This window comes from Bos grunniens, chromosome 12 (assembly GCF_055505025.1).
Source record: "Bos grunniens cultivar Pamir isolate PY7600 chromosome 12, Bosgru_T2T1.0, whole genome shotgun sequence".
Classification (NCBI taxonomy): Eukaryota; Metazoa; Chordata; class Mammalia; order Artiodactyla; family Bovidae; genus Bos; species Bos grunniens.
In genome coordinates, this window is record NC_141176.1 from 8,716,190 (window position 1) to 8,743,877 (window position 27,688).

Here is a 27,688-nt window from a genome sequence, read left to right on the forward strand (position 1 = left end):
AAATTGATTAAATAACAGAGGATACTGAGCCACAATTATTAGACAGGATTAATGAGTTACCGTGGTCTGCACTCCAGGTTGACAAGTGTACGGATGTTGACAACAAGGAAACAATGCTTATTTTTGTGAGATATATTTTTCAGGAAGATGTGCTTGAGGGTATGTTATGTGCACTCTTGTTAACCAACACCACAGCTGCCGAACCGTGTAAGCCTGTGAATGATTACATACCAGGAAAATGAGACTGGTCATTTTGTGGCAGTGTATGTATAGACAGAGCAGCTGCCACGACTGGATGGCTTTCTGGTGTCCCTGCTTGGGTAGAAGAGGAAGCTTCTGAATGTGAGTCTATGCACTGTTATCCATAGAGAAATGCTGGCTAGCCTAAAAATGTCACCTGAATTTAACAGTGTTTTGAAGGATATGATTGATTAAAATTGTTGTGGGGAAGAGTCAATTCTGACTCAATATTGAGTCTATTTGTTTAACTTTAACCTTTCTTTCCCACTGCTTTTGTTTACTAAAAGAATACCGTTTATACATAAAGGCCTGCCTCAGGGAACTCTGACCCTTTGTCAGAGTATTAAACTGAAGTGTCTTTATTCAGAACCCTATCCACCTGTGGATGGCAGGAAGGAAGAAATTAACACTTCCCCTTCCCAAGGTTTGCTATTTTTTATTTGTTTTGTTTTACTTCCTTACCTCTCCCCATCTTTGTTCTGTAAAAGAACCTGACATCCAGAGACCCAGGTAAGATTATTATTTTGAGACATTTGTCTGTCATCTTCTTGGTCAGCTGGCTTTCTGAATAAAGTTATATTCCTTGCCTCAACAGCTCATTCCTCAGATTTATTGGCCTGTCATGCAGCAAGCAGGACAAGTTTGGACTTGGTAACAAAATGATCAACCATATTAAAGTACCTATCCTTAACTCAAGTCTGTTTGTGCAACTTTGTGAGGAGACAGATGCAGAGCACACATATGTTCTCTTATACATGGAAATGAGACGGTTTTCTAAATGTAGGTCACTGGCCAGAGTTTTTGAGTTACAAGGGATGCTCCAGAGATTTCTTAAAAAAAAAAAAAAGTCACCACTAGCAGGGCATTTCAGACACATAGAATGAGTTGCAAAACTTTGTTACTGTTACTTGCAACAAACTCAATCTGTCACTTCAGGAAAGAATAACAACTGTGTTCAAGTCAGTGGATGAAGTCCCTGCATTAAAGTCAAATTGGAATTATGGGGATGATGAGTGAACACTTGGATTTTTGGCATGTTTTAAACATTAGCAGGGGTTTGAAAGATACTGATCCAGGGCCTACTTTCTCCTAGCTGGTGCATAATCATCTATCTCAGCTTTCAAAAGAGTTTGAGCATTACTTCTTAACTACAAAAGGCACCCAAACTGGGAAGCAAGGGATTCTTGAGACATTTGTGAATAAGCGAGGTGAATCCACTTTTAACTGTGCTAGAATGGGATCAATTACTTGAGATGACAAGTGATGGTGGCCTTAAAAGTGTATTTGAGACAGCTCCAAATCTCCACATATTCTGGATTAAAATAAAAGCTGAATATCCTGAGACTGTCACAAAATCACTGAAAAGCCCACTTCCATTTCCAACATCCTATATTTGTGAAGCAGGGTTTTCTGCAGTGACAGCAACCAAAACAAGATTATGGAGTCGACTGGACACAAGCAACATAGTTTGTGTGTCAGTGTCTCCCATCACTCCCAGATGGGACTGTCTAGTTGCAAGAAAACAAGTTCAGGGCTCCCACTGATTCTGCACTGTGGTGAGTTGTGTAATTATTTCATTATGTATCACAATGTACTCTTAATAAAATAAAGCACACAATAAATGTAATACATTTGGGTCACCCCCAAACCATCCCTGGTTTGTGGAAAAAGTGTCTTCCACAAACCCAGGCCCTGGTGCCAAAAAGTTTGGGGACTGTTGGTTTAGAAGTTCTGGATGGCTGGTTTTATGTTGGCTCTATTCCCCCTCAACTCAGTTGGGTCAAATTATTTTCCCTGAGACTCCACTGGAGCTATTGTTGGAGTTTCTACAGCTTGGAAATATAAATCACATTTTTCTACTCCTTCTCATTTTCCTGGCTTGCCCTGAATACTGTGACTACTTCACCACTTTGATACCCACTGGAATGGTCCTCAGCAACCAACTGTCACATAACCTCCTTGAGAGCAGATGGCAATTCTGGATTCTAGTTGTTTGCTGCATACCCCACTGGACTGTTACCAACAACAATTAAATGTGTGCCCTCCTTTCATGTGTGAACTAGAACATATTCAGGTATTCTGGGATTTTACAGCATCAGTATTATCTGTTATATGAACCCAAGCTTTCTTGTTGTCTTCTCTTGTTAAGAAATGTAAATATGCTTGGCTCTAATGAAGCTATTTTCATCAAGAGCAATTTTGGGCCTGTTCAGGAGTGAATTTATTTGGGGAGCAAAAGGATGGGAAGCCTTCTGCAATCAACTTGGGAACTTAGGTAAGGCTTCCTGGAAGAGGTGGTTCTTGAGTTTTCTGAAAGTTGAAAGAAAATTAGCCAAGTGAAGAGGAGGGGAGAAGTTTTCCAGAAGAGAACAAAACTAGTGAAGTTGAAAAATTAAAGGCGCAATTAGAAGAGGCATGAGAGCCACAAACTTCAATGTTTGGAATGATTAAATGGGTGCCATGACATGGTGGGAAGGGAAATAGACAGACCACTATTCTGAGTTTCCTATCCAGGAAAAGGGAGTTGAAATCTATCCTTGAAGGTAATACAGAGACACTCATGAGTTCTAAGCAACAAGGTGACATAGCCAGATTCCTGATGTCCTTTATAATATGAACATGGTGGGCTGTTAATAAGGCACCTTATCATACTGGCACTCCCTGTACCTGTCTCAATGTTAGAAAACAGAAGAATAAAGATAGCCTTATCCCACAGAATTGTAGAATAAAGTTCCTACCTACATTGGAAAGTCCATGCTGTGTATGATACAAAACCAGAAGCCAAGAGTTGCCAGCTAGAGGTAAATTCAGACCATAAATATTCTCTTCTACTGAATTTATTCTCATCCCAAACTTATTTTTATACATTTCTTAAGATCTTACACTTTTTTGCCTAGAATCACTCTCAACATTTTAACCACTTCTCTCCAGAAAGTATACAGAATGAGAGGATCGCAAACCATATCTGAACATGGTACCATCTGTTTCTGTTTTCCTAAAGCATTCCATAATAGGCTGGATCAGAAAGGACAGATACTTGGCAGAGCCTATGACATGAACTTTCACTAAGTGATTTTGTCTATTTCTGCTGAACTAATGTTAAAGCCAAAGCTTTTCTAGTGATTGGACAAAATGGCATCATAAGCAGTAGAACATTATGCCACAAAGACAGTTACACTAACAAATCAGGACTTTAAAGCTGTACAGTTGCACTGTTTTTAAATGCCATATCTATTGTTGATTCTACCACAGAAGAAAAAGACATTTTTCTATAGAAAAGATGTTTTCTATAGAAGAAAAGACATTGTATAAGCTATTTTTAAAATGATATGATCAAGTACACCAGACTTATTTACTATATTTTCACTGACATTCAAGGAAATATAAAATTTAGGAAATAATTATCTTTCTCAGGAAACGTGGGTTAAAACTCTGATCTCAATGTAAAAATTAAAATTAGTCTTTAAAATACAAATGTTTAACTTCTGCTATACCTATCTTTCCACTTTTCACATCCTCAGCATCACAGATGTCTTAAGATGTCCAAAAAGGTAACACTTCCTGGGAAAATCTAAGAAAAAAGAGAGAAAAATAAATCATAATCACATATTTTAAAAAATATTACCCTATGAAAATTTCAAACTATTTTGTTATTAAATTCCTTATGTACTGATATTTGTCTACATTTTAAATGTATAGCTAACAAATGGAATTAGTATAATAGCAAATGAAACAATCATTGCTAAAATCACTTAAAGCTTGAATCTAAAAATTGTACTTTATTTTACGCATCTGTTGCTTCAGAATAAGAATGAAACTAAATTAAAGTATTTATATACTGAGCATTTTTCAAAATTAAGCTGAAATATTACTATTTATAATAGAATTAGTACTCAAAAAGAACTAAAATTGCTTCTAAATATAACTGTATTGTTCTATAAATATCTACTACTGTTCACTTCTTACTGATTGATTGATTCCCTGTAATATATACAAAAGTTTTTGGTTAGGTATAAGAAAAAAATTTGAATCTCTAGGGAAAGACAGCAAAAAGAGATTGAATTTAAACCCTACAATAAAAATACAGAGTTTTATGTGACATAATAAAGGCAGGCATTATTTCATCAAGAATAGAAAATTATTCTTATAATTGAGCTATCATCTAAACATTTGCTTTCACAAATATGCAATATCACACACATATGCACAAGTACACACAAACACAAAAGTTTATTTCTATGATTATTTGTCTATATAATTGTTAAAACTTAGAACAGTCTTCCCCTTAACTAAAGCTCAACATTCAGAAAACGAAGATCATGGCATCCCGTCCCAACTTCATGGGAAATAGATGCGGAAACAGTGTCAGACTTTATTTTTCTGGGCTCCAAAATCACTCCAGATGGTGACTGCAGCCGTGAAATTAAAAGACGCTTACTCCTTGGAAGGAAAGTTATGACCAACCTAGATAGCATATTCAAAAGCAGAGACATCACTTGGCCAACAAAGGTTCGTCTAGTCAAGGCTATGGTTTTTCCTGTGGTCATGTATGGATGTGAGAGTTGGACTGTGAAGAAGGCTGAGCGCTGAAGAATTGATACTTTTGAACTATGGTGTTGGAGAAGACTCTTGAGAGTCCCTTGGACTGCAAGAAGATCCAACCAGTCCATTCTGAAGGAGATCAGCCCTGAGATTTCTTTGGAAGGAATGACGCTAAAGCTGAAACTCCAGTCCTTTGGCCACCTCATGCAAAGAGTTGACTCATTGGAAAAGACTCTGATGCTGGGAGGGATTGGGGGCAGGAGGAGAAGGGGACGACAGAGGATGAGATGGCTGGATGGCATCACTGACTCGATGGACATGAGTCTCAGTGAACTCCGGGAGTTGGTGATGGACAGGGAGGCCTGGCGTGCTGCAATTCATGGAGTCGCAAGGAGTCGGACACGACTGAGCGACTGATCTGATCTGATCTGATCTGATACATTTTCCTTTCCTTCAAATTTCTAAAATGTTATAATACATAATCTTTTAACATGTATAATACAAATAACCCCAAAGTACTTAAATTGCTCTCTTATGTGTGTATATTCTCAATAAATACTAAGATTTTTGTAGTCAGTTGCTCAGTCATGTCCAACTTTTTGTGACCCCATGAACTGCAGCATGCCAGGCTTCCCTATTCTTCATTATTTCCCAGAGTTTGCTCAAATGCATATCCATTGAGCCGATGATACCATCCAACCATCTCATCCTCTGTCGCTCCCTTCTGCTTCTGCCCTCAATCTTTTCCAGCATCAGGGTCTTTTCTAATTAGTTGGCTTTTCTCATCAGGTGGCCAAAGTATTGGAGCTTCATCTTCAGCATCAGTTGTTCCAATGAATATTCAGGGTTAATTTTCTAGAAGATTGACTGGTTTGATCTCTTTGCTGTCCAAGGGACTCTCAAGAGTCTTCTCAAGCACCAAAGGTCAAAGCATCAATTCTTTGGTGCTCAGCCTTCTTTACGGTCCAACTCTCACACCCCTACCTACTGAAAAAACAAGTACTACTGGATAAACCATGACTTGGACTATATATGGACCTTTGTTGATAAGATATTAAAAACAATATAATATAATTTGATGGAAAGCAATATCATATAATACAAAGATTTATAAAATAACATTTAGGTCATAAATCTATTCAGTATGTTTTGTTTATTTTTACATTTATTCTCATTCTAAATTCATGTTTGCTCAGGCTTAATCTTTATTTTCAAATTCTTGGAGGATATGATATTGGGGGAAGGGGGCAACAGAGGATGAGATGGTTGGATGGCATCACCAACTCAATGAACATGAGTTTTAGCAGACTCTGGGAAATGTTGAAGGACAGGGAAGCCTGGCCTGCTGCAGTCCATGGGGTTGCAAAAAGTCAGACACAACTGAGCAACTGAATAAAAACAATGGTATTGTCCATGTAGTAATAACACCTTTTATTTAAAGCATTAAACTAAGAAGATAAATCAAGATCATACTTTAAGTTCTTGAAATTGTTAAATGGCAGTGGAGGGGGAAGAAAAGAGCTCAATAGAAGGAACATACATGGGAAAAATCTTAACTGTTAAGTATACACGAGAATTATAGGTGTTTTTAAAGCAGGAAAAACATAATAGAGACTACATTCTTAGAAACAGAAGAGTAAACATTTAAAAGAAAAGTATTAAATTAAAAATATTAAAAGTATTAATAGTATACTCAGCAACAGATATTTCATAGCAGTTAAACATACTTGTCTAATCCAGTGTTTCTAAAAGCAAGAATTACATCTGTCACCAAAGAACCTAGACATGAACATTTCTTGTCTTAGATCAAACCAATAAACAGAAATCTTTTAGTATTAGACTTGATGATATGCCACCTAAACACTGTAGGTTATCATAACACATATTAAACTTAGAGATTTCTTGGGATTGTATACTTAGAAGTTATTTCAGGAACACTTAAGTATTGGATACCTATTATATCTGTGACAGGCATTGTTGCTGGGACATATGAATGGAAAACACAAGTGCATTCATACATACACACACACCTATGTCCTAGTGAAGCTTACATTTTAGAAGAAAAGAATCATATACAGAAAGAAGATAGATAAAGCCATGGTGTGTTTGAGATCATCAAGACAGAATCAAATTAGATAGGCAAGATGCTGGACAAGAGAAACCATGGAAACACTGTGTGTAGTGTGATGTAATAAAAGACACTGAACAAGATAGAAGAGGTAATCAGAGAGCAAGAGGAAATAAAAAAGACGGCCATGCCATAAGATTAAAAGGAGGAAAAGTTCAGACAAAAATGTGATATACTGGTCAATCTTACCAAAAGCTGTAGTTAGGTCAAAGTAGACAAAGACTGAAAAAGATCATTGATAATAGCAGAATATGAGAGATAGGGAATGATAATGCAGGCTAATGAGGAATTTATTTTTCCTAGAATCTTGATAGCAAGTCATTCTACACGAGAGAAGCAAATTATACTTGAATGATGATAAGCACAGGTATGTTACAAAACTGGATCATCGTATGGGGAAAATGAGTAAATACATGAATCAGATATTACCCTAAAGAATACATTTAAAAAGCTCAGTCAGTCAGTTCAGTCACTCAGTACTATCTGAATATTTGTGACCATATTGACTGCAAACATCAGGCTTCCTTGTCCATCACCAACTCCTGGAGCTTACACAAACTCATGTTCATCAAGTCAGTGATACCATCCAACCATCTCATCCTCTGCCCTTCCCTTCTCTTCCTGCCTTCAAATTTCCCAGCATTGAGGTATTTTCCAATGAGTCAGTTGTTAGCATCAGGTGGTCAAAGTATTGGAGTTTCAGCATCAGTCCTTCCAGTGAATATTGAGGACTGATTTCCTTTGGGGCTGATTGGTTTGATCTCTTGGCAGTCCAAGGGACTCTCAAGAGTCTTCTCCAACACCACAGTTCAAAAACATCAATTCTTTGCACTCAGCTTTCTTTATAGTCCAACCCTCACAACCATACATGACTACTGGGAAAATATAGCTTTGATCAGATGGACCATTTTTGGCAAAGTATTGTCTCTGCTTTTTAATATGCCATCTAGGCTCTCATAGCTTTTCTTTCAAGGAGCAAGCATCTTTTAATTTCATGGCTGCAGTCACCATCTGCAGTGATTATGGAGCCCAAGAAAATAAAATCTTACACTGTTTCCATTGTTTCCCCATCCATTTGCCATGAAATGATGGGACCAGATGCCATTTTACTTTTGTGAATGTTGAGTTTTAAGGCAGCTTTTCACTCTCCACTTTCACTTTCATCAAGAGGTTCTTTAGTTCTTCACTTTCTACCATAATGGTGCTGTCATTTGCATATCTGAGGTTATTGATATTTCTCTGGACAATCTTGATTCCAGCTTCTGCTTCATCCAGCATGGCATTTTGCATGATGTAGTCTTTTTTTTTTTTTTTTAATTTAAATTTATTTAATTGGGGGCTAATTACTTTACAATATCATATTGGTTTTGCCATACATCAACATGAATCTGCCACGGGTGTACACGTGCTCCCCATCCTGAACACCTCTCCCACCTCCCTCCCCGTACCATACCTCTGGGTCATCCCAGTGCACAAGCCCCAAGCATCCTGTGATGTAGTCTTTATATAAGTTACATAAGCAGGGTGACAATATACAGCCTTGGCTACTTCTTTTCCAATTTGGAAACAGTCTGTTGTTTCATGTCCAGCTCTAGCTGTTGCTTCTTGACCTGCATACAGATTTCTCAGGAGGCAAGTCAGGTGGTCTGATATTCCCATTCCTAAGAATTTTCCACAGTTTGTTGTGATCCACAAAGTCAAAGGCTTTGGCATAGTCAATAAAGCAGAAGTAGATGTTTTCTTTGATATTTGGCAAACTAATACAATTATGTAAAGTTTAAAAATAAAATTAAAAAAAAAAAACTCTCTTGCTTTTTCGATTATCCAATGGATGTTGGCAATTTAATCTCTGGTTCCTCTGCCTTTTCTAAATATAGTTTGAACATCTGAGAGTTCACAGTTCACATACTATTGAAGACTGGCTTGGAGAATTTTGAGCTTGAGATGAGTGCAATTGTGAGGTAATTTGAACATTCTTTGGCATTGCCTTTCTTTGGGATTGGAATGAAATCTGACCTTTTCCAGTCCTGAGGCCACTACTGAGCTTTCTAAATTTCCCGGCATACTGAGTGCACTTTCACAGCATCATCTTTGAAGATTTGAAATAGCTCAGCTAGAATTCCATCACCTTCACTAGCTTTGTTAGTAGTGATGCTTCCTATGGCCCACTTGACTTAATATTCCAGGATGCCTGACTCTAGGTGAGTGATCACACCATCGTGATTATATGGGTCATGAAGATTTTTTTTATATAGTGCTTCTTGGGTATTCTTGCCAGTTCTTCTTAATATCTTATGCTTCTGTTAGGTCCATACCATTTCTGTCCTTTATCGAGCCCATCTTTGTATGAAATTTCCCCTTGGTATCTCTCATTTTCTTGAAGCGATCTTTAGTCTTTTCCATTCTATTATTTTCCTCTATTTCTTTGCATTGATCACTGATGGAGGCTTTCTTATCTCTCCTTGCTGTTCTTTGGGACTCTGCATTCAGATGGGTGTATCTTTCCTTTTCTAATTTGCCTTTCCCTTCTCTTCTTTTTTCAGCTATTTGTAAAGCCTCCTCAGACTACCATTTTGCCTTTTTGCACTTCTTTTCATTGGGGATGTTCTTGATCACTGCCTCCTGTACAATTTCAGGAACCTCTGTCCATAATTCTTCAAGCGTTCTGTCTATCAGAACTAACCCTTGAATCTATTTGTCACATCCACTGTATAATAACAAGGGATTTCATTTAGGTCATACCTGAATGGTCTAGTGGTTTTCCTATTTTTTCATTTAAGTCTGAATATTGGAAAAATAAGTTCAAGATCTAAGCCACTGTAAGTTCCTGGTCTTGTTTTTGCTGACTGTATAGAGTCAGCAAATGTATTGCTCCATCTCTGGTTGCAAAGAATAATATCAATCTGATTTCAGTGTTGACCATCTGGTGATGTCCATGTGTAGAATCTCCTCCTGTGTTGTTGGAAAAGGATGCTTGCTATGACCAATGCATTCTCTTGGCAAAACTCTGTTAGCCTTTTCTCTGATTCATTTTGTACTCCAAGGCCAAATTTGCCTGTTACTTCAGGTATCTCTTGACTTCCTACTTTTGCATTCCAGTCTCCTATAATGAAAAGGACATCTTTTTTTTTTTCAGTGTTAGTTGTAGAAGGTCTTGTAGGTCTTCAGAGAACTGTTCAACTTCAGCTTCACTAGCATTAATGGTTGGGGCATAGACTTGGATTGCTGTGATACTGGATGGTTTGCCTTGAAAACGAACAGATCATTCTGTCCTTTTTGAGACTTCACCTAAGAACTGCATTTTGGAGTTTTTTGTTAACTATGAGGACTACTCCATTTCTTCTAAGGGATTCTTGCCCACAGTAGTAGATATAATAGTCATCTGAGTTAAATTTACCCATTCCAATCTCTTTTAGTTCACTGATTCATAAAACGATGTTCACTCTTGCCATCTCCTGCTTAACCACTTCCAATTTACCTTGATTCATGGACCTAACATTTCAGGTTCCTATGCAATATTGTTCCTTACAGCAGACTTACTTCCATGACCTGTCACATCAACAACTGGGTGTTGTTTTTGCTTTGACTCTGTCTCTTCATTTTTTCTGGAGTTATTTCTCCACTCTTCTCCAGTAGCGTACTGGGCACCCACTGACCTGGAGAGTTCATCTTTCAGTGTCATACCTTTTTGCCTTTTCATACTGTTCTTGGGGTTCTCAAGGCAAGAATACTGAAGTGGTTTGCCATTCCCTTCTCCAGTGGACCACATTTTGTCAGAAATCTCCACCATGACCCATCCTTCTTGAGTGGCTCCACATGGCATGGCTCATGGTTTCATTGAATTAGACATGGCTGTGGTCCATGTGATCAGTTTGATTAGTTTTCTGTGATTTTTATTTTCATTCTGTCTGCCCTCTGAAGGATAAGGATTATAGGCTTATGGAGGCTACCTGATGGGAGAGACTTACTGTGGGAAAAACTGGGTTTTATTCTGATGGGCAGACCCATGCTCAGTTCAGTTAGGTCACTCAGTTGTGTCTGACTCTTTGCAACCCCATGCACTGCAGCACCTGTGGCTTCCCTGTCCATCACCAACTCCCAGAGTTTACCCAAAATCATGTCCACTGAGTCAGTGATGCCATCCAACCATCTCATCCTCTGCCGTTCCCTTCTCTTCCCACTTTCAATCTTTCCCAGCATGAGGATCTTTTCCAATGAGTCACTTCTTCACATCAGTTGGTTAAAGTATTGGAGTTTCAGCTTCAGCATCAGCCTTCCAATGAATATTCAGGACTGATTTCCTTTAGGATGGACTGGTTGGATCTCCTTCTGTCCAAGAGACTCTCAAGAGTCTTCTCCAACACCACAGTTCAAAAGCATCAATTCTTTGACCCTCGGCTTTCTTTATAGTCCACCTCTCACATTCTACATGACTACTGGAAAAACCATAGCTTTGGCTAGATGGAACTTTGTTGGCAAGATAATGTCTCTGCTTTTTAATAAGCTGTCTAGATTGGTCATAGCTTTTCTTCCAACGAGCAAGCCTCTTTTAATTTCATGGCTGCAGTCACCATGCTCATATTCAATAAATCTTTAATCCAATTTTCTGTTGATTGGCCAGCCTGTGTTCCCTCCTGTTTTTTGACCTGAGACCAAACTATGGTGGAGGTAATAAAGATAATGGCAACCTCCTTCAAAAAATTCTATGCATGCACTGCTGCACTCAGTGCCCCTGACCTTGCAGCAGGCCACCTCCAATCCATGCCTCCACTGGAGACTCTCGGACACTAACGGGCAAGTTTGGATCAGTCTCTTGTAGGGTCACTGCCCTTTTCTTCCGGGTCCTGGTGTGCACAAGGTTTTGTTTGTGCCCTCCAAGAGTCTGTTTCCCAAGTTCTTTGTAAATTCTGGTGGTTCTATGTTGGGGTTGATGGAGAACTCCTCCAAGTGGGCTTATGCCACAGCCAGGTCTGCTGCACCCAGAGCCCCTGCCCCTGTGGCAGTGCACTGCTGACCCATACCTCCTCAGGAGACACTCAAACACTCAAAGGCAGGTCTGGCTGAGTCTCTCTCTCTCTCTCTTTTGCAGCTTTTTAATGGCTGCTGCTGCTAAGTCGATTCAGTTATGTCCGCTTCAGTCATGTCCGACTCTGTGCAACCCCAGAGACGGCAGCCCACCAGGCTCCCCGTCCCTGGGATTCTCCAGGCAAGAACACTGGAGTGGGTTGCCATTTCCTTCTCCAATGAATGAAAGTGAAAGTGAACGGGAAGTCGCTCAGTGGTGTCTGACTCCTAGCGACCCCATGGACTGCAGCAGCTTTACCTAATCAGAGACTATGCCATGGGCAGAGACTCATCTGCACACCAGATTCCTTCTCTCAACACTATCATAACATCATTAAGCCAAAAATCTGGTAGGAAACTATGATTTGGATTTTAAAGCACACCTGAAAGTACTGTGAAACAGAGGGGAATAAGTATAATGTTTATTGAAAAATATCATATCAAATTGTTATCTTGTTCAATGCTAGTTTTCAGAGAAAGAAGCATTCTATTAGAATTGAAATTAAATGGTAGATCTGCTTTGCCTTCTAATATAATTATGAAATAAAATAAGCTATAATAAACATGAAAAACAAAATGAGATGAATAGACACTAGATACAGGACTTCTGTCTGTCTCAGTAGATTACTCATCTCATCTCCTCCTCAAAATTATTGCATTTTTCAACACATTCCCAATATTCTTAGATGCCTGATAGTTTTCTCCCACTCTCTCAGGATTCAACTGAAATAGCCCCTTCTATGAGGAGATTACTGTCACTAATTTATCTAAATTTTATGTCTCTCCAAGTTTTTTCTAAGTTCACCTTGTTTTATTTTACTCTTCCATATTTTATTATTGTGTTCATTATCCCCCACCCTCAAGTAGAATGTTGACTTTTGGAGAGCAATTGATTGAGAGCTCCTGTTGCTTCACATTCTCAACAGCATTTGGTTTTGTCAGTGTTCTGGATTTTGGCTTTTCTAATAGTTGGAGGTCACCATTAACCCAACCATAGAGCTGCCAGAGCTTAAACAGGCCTGGAGAAACAGACTCTTGGTGGGCACAAATAAAACCTTGTGTGCACCAGGACCTAGGAGAAAGGGGCAGTGATCCCACAAGAGACTGACCCAGATTTGCCCATGAATGTCCAGGAAAGGTGTGGGTCGGCAGTGGCCTGGTGCAGGGTTGAGGGCCCTGAGTACAGCAATGCATGCACAGAACCTTTTGAAAGAGGTTGCCATTATCTTCCTTACCTTCACCAGAGTATTGACTCAGGTCAAATAACCCCACCCATCAAAAGAAAATTGGATTAAAGATTTACTGAGCATGGTCCCATCCATCAGAACAAAACTCAGTTTCCCCCACAGTCAGGCTCTCTCATCAAGAAGCTTCCATAAACCTCTTATCCTTATCCATCAAAAGGCACAGAGAATGAAAACCACAATCACAGAAACCTAATCAAACTGATCACATGGACCACAGCCTTGTTTAGTTCAATGAAATCATGAGCTGTGTAGGGCCACCCTAGACGGACAGGTAATGGTGGAGAGTTCTGACAAAATGTGGTCCCCTGGATAAGGGAATGGGACTGCTACTGCTGCTGCTAAGTCGCTTCAGTTGTGTCCGACTCTGTGTGACCCCATAGACGGCAGCCCACCAGGCTCCCCCATCCCTGGGATTCTCGAGGCAAGAACACTGGAATGGGTTGCCATGTCCTTCTCCAATGCATGAAAGTGAAAAGTCAAAGTGAAGTCACTCAGTCGTGTCCGACTTGTAGTGACCCCATGGACTGCAGCCTACCAGGCTCCTCCATCCATGGGATTTTCCAGGCAAGAGTACTAGAGTCGGGTGCCATTGCCTTAAACCATTTCAGTATTCTTGCCTTGAGAACCACATGAACAGTAAGAAAAGGCAAAAAGATAGGACACTAGAAGTTAAATTCCCCAGGTCGGTAGGTGCGCAATATGTCACTGGAGAAGAATGGAGTAATAACTCCAGAAAGAATGAAGAGATGGATCCAAAGCAAAACCAACACCCAGTTGTGGGTGTGACTGGTAATGGATGTAAGGCCAATGCTGTAAAGAACAATATTGCATAGGAACCTGGAATGTTAGGTTCATGAATCAAGGTATATTGAATGTGGTCAAACAGGAGACGGCAAGAGTGAGTATTAACATTTTAGGAATCAGTGAAATAAAATGGACTGGATTGGGAAATCTGACTCAGATGACCATTATATCTACTACTGTGGGCAAGAGTTGCTTAGAAGAAATGGAGTAGCCCTCATAGTCAACAAAAGAATCTGAAATGCAGTACTTGCATGCAGTCTCAAAAACAACAGAATGATCTCTGTTCATTTCCTATCACAGTAATCCAAACCTTTCACTATCACAGTAACCCAAATCTAGGCTCCAACCAGTAAAGCTGAAGAAGCTGAAGTTGAACTGTTCTATGAAGACCTTCTAGGACTAATACTGAAAAAAGATATCCTTTTCATTATAGGGGACTAGAATTCAAAAGTAGGAAGTCAAAAAATACCTGGAGTAACAGGCAAATTTAGAATTGGAGTACAGAAAGAAGCAGGTCAAAAGCTAACAGATTTTATCCAAGAGAATGCATTGGTCATAGCACACACTCTCTTCCAAAAACACAAGAGAAGACTACACATGGACATGAGCAGATGGTCACCAAGGAAATCAGATTTTTTATATCCTTTGCAGCCAAAGATGGAGAAGCACTATACAGTCAGCAAAAATAAGACCAGGAGCTGACTTTGGCTCAGATCATGAACTCCAAATTGCCAAATTCAGACTTAAATTGAAAAAAGTAGGGAAAACCACTAGACTATTCAGGTATGACCTAAATCAAATCCCTTATGATTATAGAGTGGAAGTGACAAATACATTCAAGGGATTAGATCTGATAGAGTGTGCATGAGAAACTATGGACAGTGGTTTCTAACATTGTACAGGATGCAGTGATCAAGACCATCCTCAATAAAAAGAAGTGCATAATGGAAAAATGGTTTCCTGAGGAGGCCTTACAAATAGCTGAAAAAACAAGAGAAGGAAAAGGCAAATTAGAAAAGAAAAGATACACCCATCTGAATGCAGAGTTCCAAAGAATAGCAAGGAGAGAGAAGACAGCCTTCTTCAGTGATCAATGCAAAGAAATAGAGGAAAACAATAGAATGGAAAACACTAGAGATCTCTTCAAGACAATTAGAGATACCAAGGGAACATTTCATGCAAAGATGGACCCAATAAAGGACAGAAGTGGTATGGGCCTAACAGAAACAAAGATATTAAGAAGAACTGGCAAGAATACCCAGAAGCACTATACAAAAAAGATCTTCACAACCCAGACAACCATGATGGTGTGATCACTCCCCTAGAGCCAGACATCTTTTAATGTGAAGTAGAGGGCCTTAGGAAGCATCATTATGAACAAAGCTAGTGGAGGTAATGGAATTCCAGCTGAGCTATTTCAAATCCGCTAAGATGATGCTGTCCAAGTGCTTCACTCGATATGTCAGCATATTTGGAAAACTTAGCACTGGCTACAGGACTGGAAAAGGTCAGTTTCCATTCCAATCCCAAAGAAAGGCAATAACAAATAATGTTCATACTACCACACAATTGCACTCATCTCACACATTAGCAAAGAAATACTCAAAATCCTCCAAGATGGGCTTCAATGATCATGAACCTCCAAATGTTCAAGCTGGATTTAGAAAAGGCAGAGGAACCAGAGATCAAATTGACAACATCCACTGGAACATCCACTTCTGCTTACCGACTACGCCTATGCCTTTGACTGTGTGGGTCATAAAAAACTGTGGAAAATGTTTAAGGAGATGGGAATACCAGAACACATTGCCTGCCTCGTGGGAAATCTGTATGCAAGTCAATAAGCAACAGTTAAAGCTGGACATGGAACAACAGACTGGTCCAAATTGGGAAAGGAGTAGTCAAGGCTGTATATTGTCAACCTGCTTATGTAACTTATATGAAGACTACATCATGTGAAATGCCATGCTGGATGAAGCACAAGTTGGAATCAAGATTTTCGGGAGAAATATCGATAACCTCCCATATGCAGGTGACACCACCCTTATGGAAGAAAGCAAAGAAGAACTAAAGAGCCTCTTGATGAAAGTGAAAGAGGAGAGTGAAACAGTTAGCTTAAACTCAACATTCAGAAAACTAAGATCATGGCATCCTTTCCCATCACTTCATGGCAAATAGATGGGGAAGCAATGGAAACAGTGACAGACTTTATTTTTTGGGGGTGGGGGCTCCAAAATCACTGAAGATGGTGACTGCAGCCCTGTAATTAAAAGGCTCCTTAGAAGAAAAGCTATGCCCAACCTAGATAGCATATTAAAAAGCAGAGACCTTACTTTACCAACAAATGTCTCTAGCCAAAGCAAAGTTCTGCTTTTTCCAGTATTCATGTATGGATGTGAGAGTTGGACTATAAAGAAAGCTGAGCGCTGAAGAATTGATCCTTTTGAACTGTGGTGTTGGAGAAGACTCTTGAGAGGCCCTTGGACTGCAAGGAGACCAAACCAGTCAATCCTAAAGGAATTCAGTCCTTGAATATTCATTGGAAGGACTGATGCTGAAGCTGAAGCTCCAATACTTTGGCAACCTGATGCAAAGAACTGACTCATTGGAAAAGACCCTGATGCTGGGAAAGACTGAAGGTGGGAGCAGAAAGGGACGACAGAGGATGAGATGGTTGAAATGTATCACCTACTCGATAGACGTGAGTTTGAGCAAGCCCTGGAAGTTGCTGATGGACAGGAAAGCCTGGCATAGTGCAGTAGGTGGGGTCACAAAGAGTCAGACACAAGTGAGTGACTGAAGTGAACTGAACTGAAGAATTTGACAGTTATTTTATTCTGTATTCCCCTAACACATAATGTAGAACACTTTTTCATACATAAATATTTTTAAATGTACTTTTTATATAATTGGTTTGAATAAGTCAAGAATTCTCCTTTTGTACCTGAGCTTCTTGATCTTCATAAGCTGACTTGATCACATTATTATCAATTGATAAAATCTTTAATTCTAAATTTATCTTCCTCATTACAATCTTATAGATAAGAGCCATTTTCTCTAATGCTTTAATATTTTATCGCAATTTATTAGGAAAAGTTTTTTAAACACGGACTTGATCAGATAGATCTTTTTTTTTTTTTTTCAGATTGTCTTTCTAACTCTTAAGAAGAAGTGATGTTTGTAAAAGTTAAGTGGAAAGAAATATTTTAATGCTTATATAATTTCTGACATGGAATGTGTGACCATTGAGTGGGAACTTTTATACTTAGGATAGCTGTCATATCCCTCATCATCATGACTTCCCACATTTCCATCATTACAATGGGGGTTTTTACAGTTCCTAATTTTAACTTGCTAAAAAGTTTCCTACCACAGTCTGGCCCCACTTCTTATATCATTGAGCTAAGGGTTTCATCTTTATTAATAATACATGTCATATGTCTTCTGATTCTGTGCCTTGTTCTCACATGAGTCAGAATTCTGTCACGGTGTCCAATGTGATAAGTCTTGACAGCCTCTGTGTTGCTCCTGATTCTTCTGATAGAGAAAGATGGCCCTCATACCTATTAGCCATTCCAGCTATCCATCTAACCTTCACAAAGCTACAGGCTACTTAAAACTGTCACTCATTCTTTGAGTGTTAAAGATTTTCCACTGCTGCCTGGGAATCCTTGTAGTGTCCATCTGTTTCAGAAATTTCAGATTTATGTCCCACTGATGGAGCCTGGGCTTCCCTGCAAGCTTAGCTGGTAAAGAATCAGCCCGCAATGCAGGAGACCCAAGTTTGATTCCTGGATCAGGAAACTCTCTTGGAGAAAGGATAAGCTACCCACTCCAGTATTCTTGGGCTTCCTTGGTGGCTCAGACTGTAAAGAATCTGACTGAAAAGCTGGTGACCTGGGTACGATCCATGAGTTGGAAAGATCTGCTGCAGGAGGGCATAGCAAGCCACTCCAGCATTATTGCCTGAAGAATCCCCATGGGAAGAGGAGATTGGTGGTCTGCAGTCCATAGGGTTGCAAAGAGTTGTACATGACTGAGCGACTAAGCACACACAGAGATGGAGCCTTATACCTATTTCAGAAAGAGTTACTTAGCTGTTCTGTTTTTTCAACTCTATAACCCAATCCATGTTTCAAAGCAAACTTAGAAGGACACAGAATAATGTTCCCTACATTTCTCCTTAATTTAGGCTCAAATCACATTTTCATAATTTATTAGCTGTACAATTTTGAGCATTTACTCTCTTCTACTTTTCTCTGATATCTGTAAAAAGCAGATATGATGTTTTCTATCTTCAAAGTTTGTGGCAAGGATTAAATGAATTTTTAGTGTTAAATTGCCCCAGTTGTGTCTGACTCTTTGCCTCCCCATGGACTGTAGCCCAACCAGGCTCCTTTGTTCATGTCATTCTCCAGGCAATACTGGAGTGTGTTGCCATGCCCTCCTCCAGTGGATTTTTCTGACACAAGGATCCAACCCACATCTCTTATGTCTCCTGAATTGTTAAGTGAGTTCTTTACCACTAGAGCTACCTGGGAAGCCCAATAGATTTGAAAGATCTTGTCAAATAATTAGAACAGGAAAGAAGAAACAAGCATATCTTCTCTGGACTCTGGCTGGAACCAGGAAATACTTGCAACAACTTTTCACCTTTTAACTTTACTTCCTCACCTCCCCCTTTGTTGCATGAAAGAAACTAGCATCCAAACCCAGGAAAGATGGTCCACTGTCTTGTCAATCTGGTGGCTTTCCCACTAAAATACCTATTCCTTCCCCCCAACAACTTGTCTTTCAATTTACTGGCCTGTTGTGCAGTGAGCAGAACAAGCTTGGACTCAGTAACACTTTCTCACTTTCTCTCAGCCTGTAGCAATTTGTCAGCAGTATTAGTGTTCTTAGCAGTTAATTGCCTCATTGTCTCCTGCTCCAGGTAATTTGATCTCTGACTGTAATTCTCTGGATTTGCCTGTCTCTCCAAATTTTAGGGTGCAGCTTCCCTGAAATTTCAATTTTCATATTGATCCAAGAAAAGTCACTGATTTTCAGGTTATTTTACTATTTATTCTTGAAAAAATGGAGTGATAACATATAAGCTCTTTAAATATTGGAGCTGAAACTGGAAGTTCTCTGTCATCTTTGTAAGTGGTATTTAAACATTATCTGGAAGTGATTTTTAAAAAGACAATTTTTTTAGAAGCAGTTTTAGGTTTACAGCAAAATTCAAAGGAAGTTACAGAAATTTTGTCTATATCCTCTCTTCCCTCAGAACAAGTACAGTCTCAACTATTATCAACATCCCCCACCAGGGTAGGACATTTGCTTAAATTGATAAACCTACATTGATACATCATAATCACCAAAATTTTGATGGTTAGTGTTTACTCTTGTATAGTCTTTGGATTTTTGAGAGATATAAAATGAAAAGTATCCAGCCTTGTGATATCATACAGAATATTTTCACTGCCCTTAAAATCCCCATGCTCTAACTATTTATCACTCTTCCCATTACTTGCAAGTATTTTATAAATAAATTTTCATACTGTGGTCCTATAATTCAGCTATCATCATAAAAACAGGCACTAAAATATTCCATTTCTGAAATGCTTCAAATTATGCATCAATTTATTTGCTGATTTATAACTTATTTAAATTCATTCTACTTAAAAAATAATGCTCCAGCGATTAGTTTTCTGATGAATATTTTCATAAAGCATTTGTCCATTCTCATTATACAGTCATCAGAAAAGTATATTTGTCATCCTGAGGCAATTTTTTTTAACTTAATAAAAGTAAATTAAAAAAAAAAGTCAGTCAGTCCCACAAATATCCTTCTAGAAAGGGTTACACATATTTGTCTTGTTCAGATATTTTTCAAATAAAATGAAACAATTGAGGAAAACATGTTTGGGTAACAGATGCTTTCTTCAACTTGTATAGTTTGAAACAAATTGTGTGCTAGAGTATTTCCCATTAATTATTCCCATTGTGTGTGAATTATTCTGAATACCCAAAGCATTTTATTCTACACTCTCTCATTAAAATCAAGCAGCTAAAGTTTGTGGGCCATCATTTTCTATACTACATTTAATATGCAAACTGATTTTGAAAGGCATGAGACACCTGCACTACAGATTTCAAAAGAATTTGCATAATAAATATAGTACAGACTCAAAGCTTGCCTTGTAGAGGACAATGATAGATGTGTAAGCAGTTTTGTGTGAGAGTCCTGCATAACAAAATTTGTTTTAGAGTTGAATTTCAGGGTCGAGGTAGGACAAGCAATCTATTATAAGATAAACATTTTATGTAAGCAAACATCTTATATTAAAGCACCCAAGGCTTATTCTCAATGCAAACAGGGAACCACTTTTCTTCTATCAACAAATCTTTAGATTCTCTATTTGAATATGTGTCGGGCTCAAGCTTGAAGATAAGAGCATGTAGCCTCTGTTCAACATGGCAAGAGAAAGATCATTAAATTCTGATATAGTACTTTTTTTCCCATTTAGTTTGTTGATCGTGTCTGCTGTTATTAATCTCCCTGAAAATTGTATCAAATGGTTTTGTGTGTATATAATTGTGATGGACATAAATATTAATAAACAAATAACAAAATATAACTTTATCAATAGGAAAATAATCCAGTCTATAAGCTTAAACAAACCTAACTTTCTGGAATAGTTCAGAAGACAACTTTCTCTCAAAAGAGATTTGTAAAGTGATTGGCTTGTAATTCAGAGATATATTAACTCCATTTCTATAAGCACTGAATACCTGAAATAAATTATAAATAATGCCCTACATCTGACTAATGGTAATCTTAGACAAATTATAAGCCAGAAAAACTCTGGAGAAAATATTTTACTTTCCAGAATAATGCCTGCATATAATATAATTTATTGATGTATTACAGTTGGAGAGTCATCACAAAACAGAAGTCTATTTCCACTAGTTATCTCCTAGAATCTCCAAAAATAAAATGCCCAACAACAATACCACAATGGTCAGAAGAAGGAAAATGATATTATTTTATGGTTCTTACTTGATGGCAGATTGTGATGAGTTAAAGTTCCATACTCCCAGTTCTAAAGAAAAAAAGAGCAAAGAGTTTGTATGATTTCTTTTTAGAATACACATATAAGCAATATAATACCATATTTCTCTATCTCTGTCTGATTTACTTCACTCAGTATGACAATAATCAGGTTCATCCATGTTGCTGCAAATGACATTATTTTATTCCTTTTAATGGCTGTGTAATATCGATTGTATAAATGTATCACATCTTCTTTATCCATTTCACTGTCTATAGACATTGAGGTTGCTTACATGCTTTGGTTACTGTAAACAGCACTGCAGTAAAATATCTTTTTGAATTATAGTTTTCTCTGGATATATGCCAAGGATTGGGATTGTTGGATCACGTGGTAGTTCTATTTTTATTTTTTCAAGGAACTTCCATCCTGTTTTCTATAATGACAGTATTAATTTACTTTCCCAACAGCAGTGTAGGAGGGTTCCCTTCTCTCCACACCCTCTCCAGTATTTATTTGTGGATTTTTAATCATTCTGACTGGTGTGTGGAGATATCTTATGGTAATTTTGATTTGCATTCCTCTAATAATTAGCCATGTTGAACATCTTTTCATGTACTTCATGGCCAAATGAACTTACTTACAGAATGGAAACAGACTCATAGACTTAGAGAAGGAACTTATGGTTATCAGGAGAGAATGGTGGGGGGGTGGGATTGTTAGGGAATGTGGGATTAACATGTACACACTACTATACCTAAAATTGATGACAAAGACCTACTGTATAGCACTGGGAACTCTGCTCACTATTATATAATAATCTAAATTGAAAAGAATCTAAAAAGGATACATGTATATGTATATCTGAATCACTTTGCTGTAAACCTGAAGCTATTGATACCACAACATTGCTAATCAAATATATATCAAATAGATTCCAATACAAAATAAAAGGTTTTTAAAAAGAGCTATGCAGACCTAGAGAAGAGATTTGTGGTTGCCAAGTGGAAGGGATGTGGGGGAGATATGGACTGCAAGTTTGGAGCTATCACATGCAGACTATTATACATAGAATGGATATAAATGAGGTCCACTGTACAGCACAAGGAAGTATATTTAATGACCTGTGATAAACCATAATGGAAAATAATATATTAAAAAATGTGTATATATGTATACCTAAGTCATTTTTTTGTTCAGTAGAAACTAACAGAAGTTATAAATCCACTCTACAGAAAAAAAGAAAGAAAAGAAAGTGAAGTTGCTCAGTTGTGCCCGACTCTTTGAGACCCCATGGATAGTAGCCTGAACCAAGTTTTTCAAGGCAAGAGTACTGGAGTGGGTTGCCATTCCTTCTCCAGGGAATCTTCCAAACCCAGGGATCGAACACAGGTATCTCACATTGTAGACAGATGCTTTACCATCTGAGCCACCAGGGAAGTCCAAAAACATCAGTTTTTAAAAAAGCAAAGGGTTATATCTAATGTCAAAAAAGGAAATAAACTAAATTATTTTAAAGTAGTTAATAAAAAAAAAGGCAGAGAAAGAAGAAAAGAGAAAGAAAGAGACAGAAAAAATAAATCAAGCTAATAGTTTAAAATTTGACCATATCAGTAATTACATTAAATGTGAATTATTGAAAAATAAACAGAAAGTTTAGGTTGTCTTTGCAAGCAGGGCAGCAAAGAGTTGACTTTCACTTAGCTAATTAACCAGAGCAGTACTTGCCTTAAAAATTCCATAATAACTGAACTCTTAGATTTAGGGTATGCTGGTTAGACTAATTCTTTAATTAATATTTTTCTTTTGGTATTTTCTTTTTCCCATGTAAATAAAAGCACTAGTAAGAAATGTAGCAACCAAACAGTAAGTAAATAACTTAAAGATCTAAATAATTTTTCTACAGCAAGTTGCAAATATTGAAACGATGATGATGCAAGAGCATTTCATGTCTGCTATTAATATTTAATCATTTCAGAATCTTTGTTTTTGTCCAACAGTCATCAAATGAGGAAATGAACACTATCTGTAAGATCAAGACACGATATTGGAGCCAACTTTTATTGTACCTTCATGACTACACAGTATAGCAAAAGATTATGCTGCTGCTGCTGCTACTGCTGCTAAGTCGTTTCAGTCGTGTCCAACTCTGTGCGACCCCATAGACGGCAGCCCAACAGGCTCCCCGGTCCCTGGGACTCTCCTTGCAAGAACACTGGGGTCGGTTGCCATTTCCTTCTCCAATGCATGAAAGTGAAAAGTGAAAGTGAAGTCGTTAAGTAAGGTAAAAAATATGGACCGACACAATAAATATAATATTCATTTTAAATAAAGATATTCTATTGAAAAAGTGATAAATATCAAATCATTTCAGATCAGTTCAGTTGCTCACTCATGCCTGACTATTTGTGACCCCATGGACTGTAGCACTCCGGCTTCCTTGTCTATCAAGTAGCAGAGATTGCTCAAACTCAAGTCCATCAAGTAGGTGATACATTTCAACCATCTCATCCTCTATCATCCCCTTCTCCTTCTGCCTTCAATCTTTCCCAGCGTCAGGGCCTTTTCCAATGAGTCCATTATTCACATCAGGTGGCCAAAGTATTGGAGTTTCAGTTTCAGCATCAGTCCTTCCAATGAATATTCAAGGACTGATTTCCTTTAGGATTGACTGGTTTGGTCTCCTTGCAGTCCAAGGGCCTCTCAAGAGTCTTCTCCAAAACCAGAGTTCAAAATCATCAATTTTTCAGCTCTCAGCTTTCTTTATAGTTTAACTGTCACACCCATACATGCTACTGGAAAAACCATAGATTTGACTAGATGGACCATTGTTGGCAAAGCAATGTCTCTGCTTTTTGATATGCTGTGTAGGTTCGGCATAGCTTTTCTTCCAAGGAGCAAGCATATTTGGATATCATGACTGTACTCACCATCTGGAGTGATATTGGAGTCCAAGAAAATAAAATCTGTCACTGTTTCCAAAGATTCCCCATCTTTTGCCATGAACTTGATGGGACCAGATGCCATGATCTTAATTTTCTAAATGCTGAGTTTTAGACCAGCATTTTCACTCTCCTCTTTCACTTTCATGAAGAGGCTCTTTAGTTTCTCTTCACTTTTTGCCATAAGGTGTTGTCATCTGAGTATGTGAGACTGTTTATCTTTCTCCTGGCAATCTTGATTCCAGCTAATGCTTCATCCAGCTGAGAATTTCGCATGATGTATTCTGCATATAAGTTCAATAAGCAGGGTGACAATATATATATAGCCTTGACTACTCCTTTTCTGATACAGAACCAGTCTATTGCCATGTATCCAGTTCTAACTGTTGCTTCTTGAGCTGCATACAGATTTTTCATGAGGCAGGTAAGGTGTTATTCCCATCTCATTAAGAATTTTCCACAGTTTATTCTGATCCACACAGTAAAAGGAATAGGTGTTGTCAATAAAGAAGAAGTAGACGTTTTTCTGTAATTCTCGTGCTTTTTTGATGATCCAGTGGATGTTGGAAATTTGATCTCTGGTTCCTCTGCCTTTTCTAAATCCAACTTGAACATCTGGAAGTTCTCAGTTCACCTACTGTTGAAGCCTGGCTTGAATTTTGAGCATTGCTTTGCTAGCATGTGAGATGAGTGCAATTGTGCAGTAGTTCAAACATTTTTTGGCATTGCCTTTCTTTGGCATTGGAATGAAAACTGACCTTTACCAGGCCTGTGGCCACTGCTGAGTTTTCCAAATTTGCTGGCATATTGAATGCAACACTTTTACAGCATCATCTTTTAGGATTAGAAGTAGCTAAGCTGGAATTCCATCATCTCCACTAGCTTTGGTTGCAGTGATGCTTTCTAAGGCCTGCTTGACTTCACATTCCAGTATGTCTAGCTCTACGTGAGTGATCACATCATCGTGATTATCTGGGTCATGAAAATCTTTTTTGTACAGTTCTTCTGTTTATTCTCACCACCTTTTCTTAACATCTTCTGCTTCTGTTAGGTCCATAAAATTTCTGTCCTTTATTGTCCCATTTTGGCATGAAATGTTCCCTTGGAATCTCTAATTTCCTTGAGGAGATTTCAATTCTTTCCCATCCTATCATTTTCCTCTATTTCTTTGCATTTTTAACTAAGGGAGTCTTTCTTATCTCTCCTTTCTCTTCTTTGGAGCTCTGCAATCAGATGGGTATATCTTTCCTTTTCTCCTTTGCCTTTCACTTCTCTTCTTTTCTCAGCTATCTTTACAGACTTGTCAGACAACCATTTTGCCTTTTTGCATTTCTTTTTCTTGGGGATGGTCTTGATCACTGCCTCCTGTACAATGTCACAAAGCTCCATCCATAGTTGTTCAGGCACTCTGTCTATTACATCTAATCCCTTGAATCTGTTTGTCACTTCCGCTGTATAATCATAAGAGATTTCATTATTGACCATCTGGTGATGTTCATGTGTAGAGTTGTGTCTTATGTTGTTGGGATAGGGTGTTTGCTGTGTCCAGTGTATTCTCTTGGCAAAACGTTCTTAGCCTTTGCCCTACTTCATTTTAACAGAAGATAATATGGGAATATAGTTATTTTCAAACTTATTTGTATGTCTGAGCAACTGTAGTTGGAGAAGGAAATGGCAACCCATTCCAGTGTTCTTGCCTGGAGAATCCCATGGATGGAGAAGCCTGGTACGCTGCAGTCCATGGGGTCACACAGAGTCGGACATGACTGAAGGTACTTAGCAGCAGCAGCAGAGCAACTGTAGTAGAATATCAAGTTACTCTACTGTAGTTTGGCACTGAATCTAATAGTTTGTAAATTTGGGTTAGTGAGTGGCAACTCTCATGGTAGCTGTTGCATCAAATAATCATTATCCTATCACCTAGGATATCCTGTTACTATTTGCATAAAATTGAAATGCCATGCCCTTTTGCACAAGAGAGAGCTTGCATCATATTGTCCTATATTTCCCAAAGCATCCAATACAACTACTCTCATGCGCCCTGTATATTGGCTTTTTTTCTTTTTTTTGTACTATCTTATCACATCTTTAACATCTTGAACTTTGTAGAATTTCTATCTAAAAATGGCCAACTCTTTGTGACCCCGTAGACTGCAGTGTGCCAGTCCTTCACTATCTCCTGGAGTTTCCTCAAATTCATATCTATTGAGTCAGTGATGCTTCTTACATTACCTTATTCTATTTTATCTACATCACTCATCTCCACTTGAATAGCATTTTTTAAGAAAGATATTTTTACTCACCAGAGAGAAAGCAGCCAAAGAATGAGGTTTCACATAGCTTTACCATGCATGTCAAAATGGTGCTTAGTATATAGTAGATATTCAGTAAATGTTTGGTTAAGTAATTCTTAGCTATAATCTCTAACATTTTAAGATTTTGGAAGTTTATAAGAATTTGTTAAATTTTGTAATATTAATTCAATTGTTAAAGTTTGGGATTTTTTTTTTAACCATGGAAATATATATAAAAATATGTATTAAAAATATATCAAAAAGGACCATTTCACTCATAGATGGACCACTATGCTTGAAATATTCTGGTATCTTTCTGGAAAAAATAATCATCATGTAGTCATGCCCACATACTTCACAGTTTAAAGTAGACCAAAAAAAGATTCCCTACCTTGAAGCATCTACAAAGCAACTTAGGATATATTAATTATGCCTATAATATATTATGTACAAATAGGCTGAAAGCCAGTTGACTTTTAGTCTAATTGAAAAGTAGTCCCAAGTCTATGAAAATCAGTTATAAAGATGACTATCACTAAAATTCTTGAAGATAGTTATTAGCTAGGAAACTTTAGAAAATAGAATAAAAACTCACTTTAAAATTTCAGCTAAAGAATATTAGTAATAAAAAATGTGGACGACATTTATGTTCAAAAAGTTCTAATCCAAACATGTCAGGTAAAACTTGCATACATAAAACATAAATATGTTTGCATACATGGCCATTCTTTAAAAAATCTGAGTGCAACACACAGTGTTTTGCTATGTCATGTTCATATACTCAACATGTAAAATAATTTTCAATATATTGCAGTGAAGTAATTTATTGAACCTGAAAGTATATCTGTATCAGAAATAATGGAATTTTAAACAGAAACTAGGAGGCTTGGATGTGTAATATGATAAAACAAACCCTATTCCGTGGCAGATATAGTTCTTTCACTTTAACCCGTGTGCTCTTCTGTTGCCAGTGCTTAGCTATACTACCTCTTCATCTTCTGTTAAAGAATGCTCCTATAGCTTGAAACACACAAGGTAGACCATTTTCTAGACTCTGACCTGTATAGGTATAACACTCTTCCATTCATATAGAGACAAAGAATTGCAGAACAGAATAGCATTTAACTTGTTGGAAGTTTGCAGGAACATCATGACCTGAACTAAGTGGACAGATGCAAGAACAAAGGATTCTGACACCAAGAAATTTACAGCAATCAAACACATCTCCTTCCCGTTTAGGATAAAAGAAGCTGATTTTTAAGTTGGTAATGATGGTTCTTTACCATGTATGGATGTGAGAGTTGGACTATAAAGAAGGCTGAGCGCTGAAGAATTGATGCTTTTGAACTGTGGTGTCGGAGAAGTCTCTTGAGAGTCCCTTGGACTGCAA

General features: G+C 37.9%; 1 long non-coding RNA gene across 1 annotated transcript in view; it reads right to left on the minus strand.

Moving 5' to 3' along the window:
• Nucleotides 1-3,578: 3,578 nt before the first annotated feature.
• The window catches only part of LOC147361346 (uncharacterized), a 40,002-nt gene continuing 15,892 nt past the window's right edge, over nucleotides 3,579-27,688 (minus strand). Inside the window, exons 2-3 of the long non-coding RNA XR_015137579.1 lie at nucleotides 21,071-21,113; nucleotides 3,579-3,811 (exon numbers count right to left, since the gene is read on the minus strand). This is a non-coding gene — a long non-coding RNA (uncharacterized LOC147361346). The remainder of the gene's footprint in view (nucleotides 3,812-21,070; nucleotides 21,114-27,688) is intronic.